This window comes from Canis aureus, chromosome 9 (genome assembly GCF_053574225.1).
Source record: "Canis aureus isolate CA01 chromosome 9, VMU_Caureus_v.1.0, whole genome shotgun sequence".
Lineage (NCBI taxonomy): Eukaryota > Metazoa > Chordata > Mammalia > Carnivora > Canidae > Canis > Canis aureus.
In genome coordinates, this window is record NC_135619.1 from 73,208,359 (window position 1) to 73,220,550 (window position 12,192).

Here is a 12,192-nt window from a genome sequence, read left to right on the forward strand (position 1 = left end):
TCAAAACCTAGTAAATCCAGGGCGCCTGGCTGGCTCAGTGGGTAGAGCCTGCAACTTTTGATCTCGGGGTCATGAGTTAGAGCCCCACCCTGGGTGTAGGAATTACTCAAAAAAATTTTTTAGTAAGTTGTACACTTTGAATACGTGCAGTTTCTTGTACATCAGTGGATTAGAACTCAATAAAGCTCTTTGTAAACATAAAACGAAAGATCCCACACAAGAATGTTCTCTCCTAACTCCTAACTCTGGGAAACGAACTAGTGGTGGTGGAAGGGGAGGAGGGCGGGGGGTGGCGGTGAATGGGTGATGGGCACCAAGGGGGGCACTTGACGGGATGAGCACTGGGTGTTATTCTGTATGTTGGCAAATTGAACACCAATAAAAAATAAATTTATTCTTTAAAAAAAAAGAATGCTCTCTCCTATCCAAAACCTGCCTCCCTGGCTATCTGCTCTTGAATGTTGAATCATTGGACAGGCTGACACTAAACCCCCGCCCCCAGCAAGGATGCCTGCCCTCCACATGTACCCAGGGGGATGGGGATGGGGCAGGGTGCACTCAGGGCCCAGCTTTCATTTGGTTTAAAAAGCCAGAGTTCAGGGCACCTGGGTGGCTCAGTAGTTGAGCGTCTGCCATCCGCTCAGGGCGTGATCTCAGAGTCCCGGGATCGAGTCCCACACCGGGCTCCCTGCAGGGAGCCTTCTTCTCCTTCTGCCTGTGTCTCTGCCTCTCTCTGTGTGTCTCTCATGAATGAATAAATAACATCTTTAAAATTAAGTTAAATTAAAAAATAAAAAGCCAGTTACTTATTTCTAAGGGCTCTAAGCCTGAGGCTGCCCACAGTTAGGGCCAGACTCTTTTCTCCTTACACTTTGCACATTTTTCTTCTGGAATTCCTGATGGCTTTGCACCTCCTCCCAGAGACGATGATTTGGGTGTAACTCCAAAAGAACCCACGCCTGGCTTTTAATGCTCTTGGCGATGATAGGGACCAGAGCTCATCCAACTTTGGTTCCCATCGGCATCAGAGCTGGGGGTGGGGGGATGCTGTTGAGTAAAAGCTCTGCGGTAGACCCAGGAATGTTTGTTTTAACAAGCTCCCCCACAAGAGATTCTGTTTGCAAACCCCTCGCTTGGGATCTGGATGCCCAAAACCAGTGATCATGGCTTTGTCCCTGACTACAGTGTGGAAATAGGCTACGTGTCCCTGAATCCTCCCCTGCATGGAGGCCCAGAGGATGAGCCAGAGGAGGCCAATGTTCAACAATAAAAGGAAGAATTGCTTCAGTGGAAGCATTTCAGGCATGAGTCACAGGCCAGGGACGTGAGGGGTGTGGGAGGAAGATGGGCTTCCCAACGCTTCAGTGCCCAGCTGGGACCAGACAGCTTCGGGGTGACCAGATGGAGCCCATTTTTACCTTTCAGGTGGAAGAGAAGGTCACCTGTTGCTAGCAGAACCATCATTCTCCCTCGCCTTCCTCATTTGTAAATGCGTTTGAGAGGTGCCAGGAGGGAGCTATAGGCTGGGACGTACCCTTTGCCCACCTGTGAAAGCAAAAGAGGAGCAGCCTGAGAGACACACGAAGGCAGTAGGATGGAGGTGTCCCCAAGTAGCAGCAGACTGCCAGTGGGTTCCCACCATGCGGCCTATGCCCTGGAGATGCTGCGGTGCCAGCAGCAGCCAGCCACTGCCCATCCTGCAGACCCGCCTCCTCGGAAAGTGATGCTTCTTCCACCTGGACCCAACAACCTGCTGTTGCCCATCATACAGGAAGACCTTGGTGTCGCAGAAAGATCTCGGACTTTGCATCTGACGCTCCTGGGCCCAAATTCCAGCGTTATCATTTACAGGCTCCAAGGTGCACTTACTGGGAGCTAAATAAGCTTTACTGTGCGGGCCCTGCCCACCACCTTCCCAAGGCCCTGGACCTCACTTGGTAATATGCATTCTTTCCCTGCACGGATCCTCCCTAACTTAAAAGCTTTAGGACCCACCAACCTGGAGCCACCCCTAAGAGGTGCCCGGGTCTACAGCATGGTGAGATAATTACCATCTTGGAGGGTTTTTCTGGGGATCCACCAGAAGGCCTGCGTGCTGGTGCCTGATGTCTCACCAGAGCGCACTGCATTACCCCTGAGCACAAGGATCCATGTCGTTTGGATCTTTCTCTAAAATCTGAGATGCTGGAGAGAAATCACATCGCAGGGCTACCTTTGCCAGTACATTTCAGCAGCTTTGGGAGGCAACGCATTTCAATATTTAGACACCGCGGTCTTCTAATTGGTGCTGGGACCGGTTTGCAAAGGGAGAAGAATAGAAATCAGCAGATTTATCATTTCACAGATTGTTCCTCTCAGGTAAACATGCCTAATAATATCTGAGTAACTGATGAACCCTACATCTACCTCCACATCGTCTCCGGGGCCTGTGCTCCGCGGTGCTCTGCATCTCCATGGCAGCCCACACCCACCCACCGCAGAGCGCCGCTGCTAATTATGTGGGGCAGATGCAATTAGGCGTCTAATGTGCAACATCGTGTGTGAGAGCTGAAGCGTGGCCCGTGTGAACCACCGGACACGATCAGCCGTGCTCACTTGGTCGGCTTGCATTCTATTAGCTCCGTGTCCATCGATTCCAGTTACTTATTGCTGCCTAACGAATCACCCCCAAAACTTAGCAGCGGAAGACAACAATAAGCACTTTACAATTAAGAATTGTGTTATCAGCTCCCGGGCGTGGGGTGGGGATGCAACTGGGCTGGGCCAGGCGGTTCTCGCCCCCTCGGGGCCTCTCGGGGACTCTGAGGTCTGGGGCCAGGGTTAGAGCCTCCAGAAGCCTCCCTCACCCATGCGGCTGGGCTGTCGGCCGGGGTCTCAGCTGGGGGTGCTCCTGGTGGGGAAGGCATGGCCTCCCGGCCCACACAGGAACTTGCACAACTCCAGGGGAAAGCTGCCCTGGTTTTATTAAGGCTGGAGTGAGGCACGGGATGGGGGTAAGAGATGAGGCTTAAAAGCCAGCAGAAGCCAGGTGCCCAAGGGCCTCAGAGGCCCAGCCAGGGGGCTGACAGCATCCTGAAGCTGCCAAGTTCAGGTGGGAAGTGACACCATCAGATTTGGGCTTTGCGGGGGCGGGGCACCTGGGTGGCTCAGTGGGTTACGTGTCTGATTTCAGCACAGGTCATGATCCCAGGGTCCTGGGATCGAGCCCCATGTCCGGCTCTTTGCTCAATGGGAGTCTGCTTCTCCCTCTCCCTCTGCCTCTCCCCTCCGCTCATGCTCTCTTTTTCTCTCTTTCAAATAAATAAATAAATAAAATCCTTAAAAAAAAAAAAAAAAAGGAGAGAGAGAGAGATTTGGGCTTTTGATGGGTGGTTCTGGCCCTCGTGCAGTGAGACCAAAGGAGAAAGGAGTGACTTTGGGGGAGGGCAGGATAGGCACTGAGAAGCAGGCAAGGTTCCCGGTTTGAGAAGCTATGGTGAGCATCGGATCCAACACATTGGAATATACCCTCCAACTACACTTAGATTTATTTTTTTAATAAATTAATTTTTTATTGGTGTTCAATTTACCAACATACAGAATAACACCCAATGCTCATCCCGTCAAGTACACTTAGATTTAATTCTGCTTTGTGATAAAATGTATCTGATTTTTTTAATTTGCTTTTGAAATTCTTTGGTTGGGAGTAACACACTCCATTGAGTCTTGGCTATAACTCACTGACGGATTACTGTGCGAGCCTGCAGACCTGCTCCTCCCGTCTGTGAGGCCGGGGCAAGAGTGTGGGTGGAGGCAGATCCCCGTCTACGCGGCCCTCATGCCCACATTCCAGCACCTTGCCCCTTAAGCGGCTGTCCCCTGGCCCTCTGGCCTAGCCTGGTGCGCCCAGCGGTGTGACGGTTTCTAGGAGGACCCTGGAGAGAGAGAAGTCTCCCTAAGTAGGGTTTGAGAGCAAGGACTTGCAGGGCCCCAGGTACCCAAAATGTGGTCTAGAGGGGTACGGGGTGTGGGCTCCCCATGGGCTCGTGCCCCCAGCCTTCCAGGCCAGCTAGTTCTGCTGAAGGTGCTGGGCCAGTGTGGAGCCCTCAAAAGTGCTGGGCCCTGAGCATGAGCCCCCAAATGCCCCCAGGTTTCAAGGAGATAATGTACCCTGAAGAATCCTTACAAAATAGGAAAATCTAACCCAGCAACTGTTTTTCAAGGTAGCTTTCTGTTAATGCTCAATATAATCAATCCATGAAGTTGATGTAACATCAACATAGGTATTTGTCGGTCCCCGACTTTCGTGGAGGCCCCTGACACACTCAGCCCCTATTGTCGCGGTGGCCTGGCTGGGACCCCAGCTAGGGAGGCTGACGCAGTGACCCCGGGAGGGGAGGGCTGGCAGCAGGAGCTGAGCTGCCGCGCTAGGGCTTCCCCACACGGTGCTCGGAACACCGCCTGCCTCTAAACCCTGTTGGCGTTCCTAACCGGTCACAGGCACTTTGCAACCGACTCCTGTTTGCAGTACCCTGCCCGTTGGTGGGGGAGACAGGGAGGCAGGGCTCCGTGGGCTCCCAGGCAGCGGAGGGCAGGAGGCCTCTCCTGTCTGGATGCTGCTTCGGACGACGCTGGGCACACCGGCTCTCTCCCAGCTTGCAGCAAGGGAGGGAAGGCTCCTATCCCCCTCCTCTCCAGAAGAATTCCTTCTGCCTCCCACTTATCACCTCAAGAAAACCTCTCCAGCCCGATTTATGACTTTGAACTCTTCCAAGACTTAACTCTGCTCGAGGTTCAGGGCGTGAACTATTTTCTCATAAACAACCCCTCCCTGCCACCTTTGGACTCCTAGGCAATCCCTCCCCACCTTTCCCCCACTTATGTCAACTGCCTGGGGCTTCCGCCCCCCCCCCCCCACCTAGGATTTAGAACTCGGTTGCAAAGGAGTTCCTACCTGAGAGAAACCATTCCCACACTGGATTGCCAACATGAGCTCACCTCCAGGCAATGTTGGGGATGTGATGCGGACCCCACTGCCAGGGCCTCCTCTCCACAATGGCTCATGCTCCCTCAGGGCGCACTGTCCCCCTGCCTCATCTGCATGGAGGGGCCTTGTGGACGGTGGGGAAGTGTGGGGACTCAAAGCAACGGGTTCTGATGTAAACTCATCCTAGTCATGTGACCTGGACCAACTGTTAACTCTCTCTGACCCCAAGGCCACCAGGTCACCTCTCACACTGTTATGGGTTGAATTGTGTCCCACCTCTCCCCCCAAACTACATGCTGGAGTCCTGCCACCTAGCACCTCAGAGCGAAACCATATGTGGAGATGGGGTCTTTGTAGAGATGATCAAGTTGAAATGAGGTCAGGGGCACCTGGATGGCTCAAAGGTTGAGCGTCTGCCTTCAGTTTAGGGTGTGATTCCGGGGTCCTGGGATCGAGTCCCACATTGGGCTCCCCACAAGGAGCCTGCTTCTCCCTCTGCCTGTGTCTCTGTCTCTATCTCATAAACAAATAAATAAAATTTTAATTAAAAAATTGAGGGCAGCCCAGGTGGCTCAGCGGTTTAGCACTGCCTTCAGCCCAGGGCCTGATCCTGGAGACCCAGAATTGAGTCCCACATCAGGCTTCCTGCATGGAGCCTGCTTCTCCCTCTGCCTGCATCTCTGCCTCTCTGTGTGTGTCTTTCATGAATAAATAAATAAAATATTTTTAAAAAATTGAAATGAGGTCATGAGAGTGGGTCCTAATCCAATAGGACTGGTGTCCTCTTAAGGATAAGAAGCTGGGGGGATCCCTGGTGGCGCAGCGGTTTAGCGCCTGCCTTTGGCCCAGGGCGCGATCCTGGAGACCCAGGATCGAATCCCACGTCGGGCTCCCGGTGCATGGAGTCTGCTTCTCCCTCTGCCTGTCTCTCTGCCTCTCTCTCTCTCTCTGTGACTATCATAAATAAAAAATTAAAAAATAAAAAAATTTAAAGGATGAGAAGCTGGGACACAGATACACACGGATAGTGGGATGACATAGGGAGAAGATGGCCATCTGCAAGCCAGCGGGGGGTGGGCTGGGACACCTCCTTCCCTCAAGGCCCTCAGGAGGCAAGCCTACTGACACCTTGATTTCAGACCCCTCGGCTCCAGAACTGTAAGCCAATACATTCCTGTTGTTTAAGGACCCCATTTTGTGGCATTTTGTAATAGCAGCCCTGGGACACTAATACACCTGCCCTGTTGACATCCCAGAATGAGATAACCACATGGAGGTGCTGGACAGGGTGAGTGCTGTCAATTCATTCATGCCAGGAGCAACCATGGAGCACCTACTGTGTGCCAGGGCCTGAGTCTGGGTGCCCGGGTCTGCAGGACCGACTTCACGATGTCCTCTACTTGCCCCTGACATGAGCCCCTCTCCAGCCACCCGTGAAGTGGAGCCCATGGAGTCCTCACAGTTCACAGAGTCCACCTGTCAAGTGGAGCCAGGAGTCCTCACGGCCCCTGGCTCATCATCAAGCACAGAGTAGGTACTGAATAAATGCCCATAAAATTGATTTAATATGGATTTGTAACAGCTGCAGGTTATTCAGCATACAAGTCATATGTGGGTGGGCTGAGTATTTTATAGCCTTCAGCAACATCCAGAAAAACTAATCATAGTTTGGGTCCAAAATAGCCTCGTTTATTTTGTGCCACCACAGGCCAGCCTCGTTTTGTGGGGTGTAGGATATTGGGCTCCGAGTGACAGCATCTGGCGCACTCTCGCAGACTCACCCCACCTTGCACGGGGCAGATCACGGCTTTGGAGCGTGTTTTGAAGTTACGTCACGTCTCTGGTGTAGCCTACTGTAGATTAAAGGCATTTCATGTGATGCTTCATGCAGAATCTTAATAATTCAAATACCTCTGGAAATTATTTTAAACTGGTCTTTTGAGAGCTCTGCTTTATTCTTCAATAAAAAGGAAAGGAAAGAAGAGAGAAAAGGAAGGGAAGGGAAGGGCAAATATTTGTGGTGAAAGCAGCCTCTGCGGCGGGTGGACACTGAGTGATGCCGGGCAGAAGGGTTTTGGGCACGACAAGAACGAGAATGCCAAGCGCATAAATTAGAATGCCATCTTTTCCCTGCAAACAGTGAATAATTATAGACGCCGAGCATCTCAGGGAAGATCTGTTGGGCATATGGCCCCTCTTTCCCTTCATGCCACTTTTCGTTGCTCCTGCGGGATGCAAGGAAACCAGCATGAGTCAGCAGTTGGCCACAACGTGCTGACACATAAGTGAGGCCATGGCTTCAAGTTCCAGAGGAATGCACCCCCATGTTCAGTGTGAAACACATTTACTGAGCGGCTACAATATGCCAGGTGCCATGGGAATACAGGAAGCATCTTTCATGCAAGGAGCACACGACTTGCCTGACAGCTCAGTTCCACAATCGTTGATTGAGCGACTTCTGCATACCACACACGGTACTCGGAAGGGGAGGGGTACGGTGGGGTGGGAGGGGTGGGGAGACCGAGATGCATGTGCTGGGATTCCTGCCCTTAACAGAGTTACAGATGCATCAGGGAGAGAGATTCAGTCACACCTTGTCTTTTTCATTCCGATGTCTACAGGAGGCACAAATATTATGCCCGTTTTACAGATGTGGCAACCATGGCTAGAGGTCCAGCCGTTCCCTGCGGTGGGGAATAGGAAGTAGAGAGCTGGCGTGCGGACCCAGCCTGGCTCTGCACAGCGGGCTGAAGTAGTGAGCCCAGCACACAAGAGGCGAGAGATCCCAGGCAAGAGATGGGGAGTGGACAGGTGAGCAGCCCACAAAAATGCCAGATAAGGCTGACAGGTGCTAAGAGGAGCTTGAAGCCACAGAAAAGGGAGTGGCTCCCAGAGGAGAAGGGGACAAGTGGCAGGGATGGAGTGGACTTTGAGCCGAGTTTGAAGAACAAGAAGGATTTCAACAGGTCAGGAGGCTGGGGAAGCCCAGCACAGGTGTAGGCAGAGCAGACCACGCTGGTGGCGGGATGGGGGGTAACCGGGAGGGCGGTGGATGGAGCTCGGGTGGGGGCAGAGCTCACAGGGCCCTCCTGGCACGCCTCAGAGTTCAATTTGTCTTGCTGGTGCCGTAGAAGATGAAGATGGATGTGACCCGATCCAGCCCGTGTCAGAAGAAGGCCGCTGACAACAGTGGGCAGAATTGATCAGGGGAGAAATCGATGGATGTCCAGGGGGCCCCTGAAAAGACTCCTGATACTTCAACTCTTTATTCTGGGGAGTAGATGACCAAACCAGGATGCTGACTGAGGAGACTGGGGCCAGACCCCAGGGGTCAGAACAAGGGATGTTCCACCCAAGGCAGCCAGTGGTGGAAAGATCTGGAAGGAGAGTCTGAGCCAAGGCTCCCCTTGGCCACCAACGTTGAGTCAGGGCATCCACATCCACCAGCCCAGAGATGCAAACAGGAGACTCTGGCAGAGTCAGAGACGCAGGGCTGGAGGATGACCCTGGACTAGAGCCCCTCGTGCCCCTGGAGGGTCTCTACGTCAGCAACGTGGTGGTGGGCGGTGTGAGATGCACATATGGTCTCAGAGAGGAGCCCGCTCTGGGGCTCAACAGAGGGAGAGATTAGGGGCTCTGATGAGGAAGGGGGATGAAGGGGATTGTGATACGGGGGCAGGAGATTCCAGAGAAAGCCCATTTCCTGGGCAGGAGGGTCCACAGACTGAGCCGCAGGAGCAAGTCTTGGTGCCATGACTCACAGTTCAGCTGTGGAACTGCAGGGTTAGTGTGATCACATTCATGCCACACACACACAAACATATATGTACTGGGAAAAAACTGGAAACACATACACAAGACAGGGAAAGCAGTCTTCAGAAGATGGGGTTATAAAAAATTATGAACATTTCTTTCTCTTGTTTACCTGTGCTTGCCCAAATCTGTGCAATCTGTATTTTCCTTTTGGCACAAGTTAGATTTTGAAAAAAGAAAAGGCACACGGCTGTAATGAGGCCTTCCCCATCACGTCAAAGCCAATTCAGGCAGCAGTCTGTAAAATGCTTACAGTATTACCATGCTGGTCAGTGTCATCTCAGCAGCAGAATGAGCCCGAAAATAATGAGGACGTGAAATTATCCAGTCAGTACCAGCAGCAATTTATGATGGAAAAAATAGCTCAAGTCAACTTGATGCCCAGCCACGATTGCTGTGAAAGCTGCCAATTAGCATCCCAGCTTCTTCCACCCACCCTCATACACATCTGCCCTTGCCCTTCAGCCAAAGCGACGCTTTCATGGTCTAAGTCAGACTGCATTGCCGATGTCAATTTATGCCTCAGGGCCTTTGCACTGGTTGGTCCTTACGCTGCAATGCTCTCTCCTGATACCTGACATGGCTGACTCCCTCATCCAACCTCCAGTTTGTTTTTTAAGGAGGCTCCATGGAGCGCAATGTGAGGCGTGAACTCACAACCCTGAGATCAAGACCTGAGCCGAGATCGAGTCAGACACTTAACCCACGGAACCATCCAGGTGCCCCCAGTTTTTCTTTAAGTTAGCTTAGAGCGGTTCCTATTCCTTGGCACGGAGGAAGCCCAAGCAGTGCTGTGTGCATGCCGGGGACAGAGCTCATGCAGATCAAAAGGGTAAAGCACGGAAAGATGGTCCAAACGGTCCTACTTCTATCTCAGCATAGATGCGTTACACACTCTTCTCATAGAGCAGATTTGCATTAGGGCTACGTAGGCAGGAAAGGAAGGCACAAAGGGACGTCAGGGTCACCCAAGGAAAACTTGCTCTTGCTTCAAAATTTTGACTCAGGCCAGCATCTGGAGTCACCATGAAAAGCTGAGGGCATTGCTGTCTCCAGAAGCATGATCTCGAGAAAGATGCAACAACCTCAAGCAAATCAAAGGAAACATCAGACAACGGAAATGAGGAATGTTCAAATATAAAATGGGAGGAGGAGCTGTACTCTTTTCAAATGTCAGTATCAGGGTCGCCTGGGTGGCTCAGTCAGTTAAGCATCTCTTGATCTCAGCTCAGGTCTTGATCTCTGGGTCATCAGCTCAAGCCCCATGTTGGGCTCCACACTGGGCATGTAGCAGACTTGAAAAAAAAATTAATTTTTTAAAAGTTTTAATAAAAAAATGAATTGTTAGCATCAATAAAGACAATGAAAGGTTATAGAAAAATTCCAGATTGAAGGAGGCTAAGGAGACATGACCATTCAGGGCAACACCTAACCCTGGGGGCTGGATCCTACACTGGAGGGAAACAGTGTGGTGGAAGGTCTACCTTGGTCAACTGACAAAACTAGAATGTGAGATGTCGGTTCCGGTATTGTATCAATGCAAACTCATGTGTCACGCTTATATAAGAGAATGTCCCTATTCTTAGGACATACAGACTCAAGTATTTGGGGAGAAAGCACCATAATACAAGTGACTTATATGAATCAGAAAAAAAATTGTAGACAAAGCAAATGGGGTAAAATGTTAACAATACATGAATCTGAGTAAAAGGTATATGGGTGTTCTCTCCACTGACTTTATTTTTGCAGCTTTTTGTAAATTGGAAGGAACTTCCACAAACACATGTGGGGCCCCTTGTCCAAAAACAGTAATAATTTCAAGATGATAATGTCTGAGCATTAACCAAAGCATGGTGCGTTCTGCACGTGGCCCAGAGTGACCACACAGGTCACAGACCCATGAAGCCAGCTCTGACCAGACCTTGCGCTGGGAACTCTATATAAGTTTTTTCTCATCTCTTACAAAGATCTTCAAGGGGGGCATTTTTTTAAATTTTTATTTTAATTCCAGTTAGTTAACATACAGTGTGATGTTAGTTTCGGGTGTACTATATAGTGATGCAACACTTCTGTACATCATCTGGTGTTCATCACAACAGGTACACTCCTTCATCCCCATCCCATTTCTCCCTGGCCTTCAAGGGGGCATTTTTAATCTCCATGGAGTTGATGAGGGAGCCAAGCCCCATAGTGATTAAGTGAACAAGACATGGCTAGTAAGGCTCAGTAAAGAATGAATGGGTGGCTGGAGAGATGGATGAAAGTGGGAGATGGCTCTAACTTCAAAGTCAGTGCTGTTTTGGCACATCACAGGTTCACTGAGGAACACCCCTGAGGACTCTAGGAGCCCTGTTGGGCCAGTTGGTGGAATCCTGGGTCCAACTGTTTTTTTTTTTTTTCTAGCCTAGGTAGGTTATCACAACTTTGAGAAACCACAGAAACTCAGCCCTGCAAACTTGCACAACATGTGCAAACAGCAAGTGGCAGGACTTGGGATCCTCTGTACCAATTCTCTGCCTTTCCCATGAATTCGCAGCTGCCAGGGCCTGTTGACCTCCCTATCTGGGCGCTTACCAGATTAAAGACCTTCTGTCATTAGTCCTGGATCTATCTGTCTACTGTGAGTCAGAACTCATGGTTTGATAAAGGCTGCTGCACAGTCCACGTCCTCTTACATACCTGAAATGGTGGCAACTCTTCTTTATCTTCTGAGTACATTTGCTATCTGGAGACACCAGAAATCATTGTATGCCAAGTTAAGTTGAGAATATTGTCAAGGTTTGCTTGTTTTTGTTTTTGTTTTTCTATTTAAGAAGAAAATGTACATGGCAATAAAGTAATGACTTCAGAGCTTACTCTTCCAAAACCATGTTCTAACAATCTTCTGAGGAAAGTACATGGTTATAAAAAGCACATAACTTTTGAAAGTGAAGGACTAGTCCTCTGGAAGGGAAATTTGTTTAGACGCAGAAGTTAAAATATATATCCTGAAAAGACAATCTCATCGAATCAACAATCAAAAACCTCTTGACAAAGAAAAGCCCGGGACCATCTTCACTGGTGAATCCTACCAAACAAATTGAAGAATTAACATCAGTCCTTAAATTATTTCAAAAAATTCAAGAGGAAAGAGCACCTCCAAACTCATTCAATGAAATTAGCATGATGCCAAAGCCTGACAAATATGCTATAATAAAGAAATTTAGACAATATCCCTGACAAATATCAATACAACAATCTTCAACAAAATACTAGCAAAAAGATTTCAGCAGCACATTAAAAAGACTATATATCATGGCCAACTCGAATTTATTTCTGAAATGCAAAGATGGTTCAACATACGAAAATCAATTGCTAGAATATACTACTCAACAATATAAAAGAAAAAAAACACATGATCATCTCAATTGATG

General features: G+C 49.8%; 2 long non-coding RNA genes across 3 annotated transcripts in view; both read right to left on the minus strand.

The window, feature by feature from the left end:
* Window positions 1-12,192, minus strand: part of LOC144321175 (uncharacterized) — a 421,562-nt gene that overhangs the window by 267,467 nt on the left and 141,903 nt on the right. The gene's annotated exons all lie outside the window — the stretch shown is intronic.
* The window catches only part of LOC144321165 (uncharacterized), a 28,662-nt gene that overhangs the window by 10,800 nt on the left and 5,670 nt on the right, over window positions 1-12,192 (minus strand). For both annotated transcript variants that reach the window (XR_013386928.1, XR_013386927.1), the window contains exons 2-3: window positions 2,052-2,287; window positions 1,419-1,545 (exon numbers count right to left, since the gene is read on the minus strand). This is a non-coding gene — a long non-coding RNA (uncharacterized LOC144321165). The remainder of the gene's footprint in view (window positions 1-1,418; window positions 1,546-2,051; window positions 2,288-12,192) is intronic.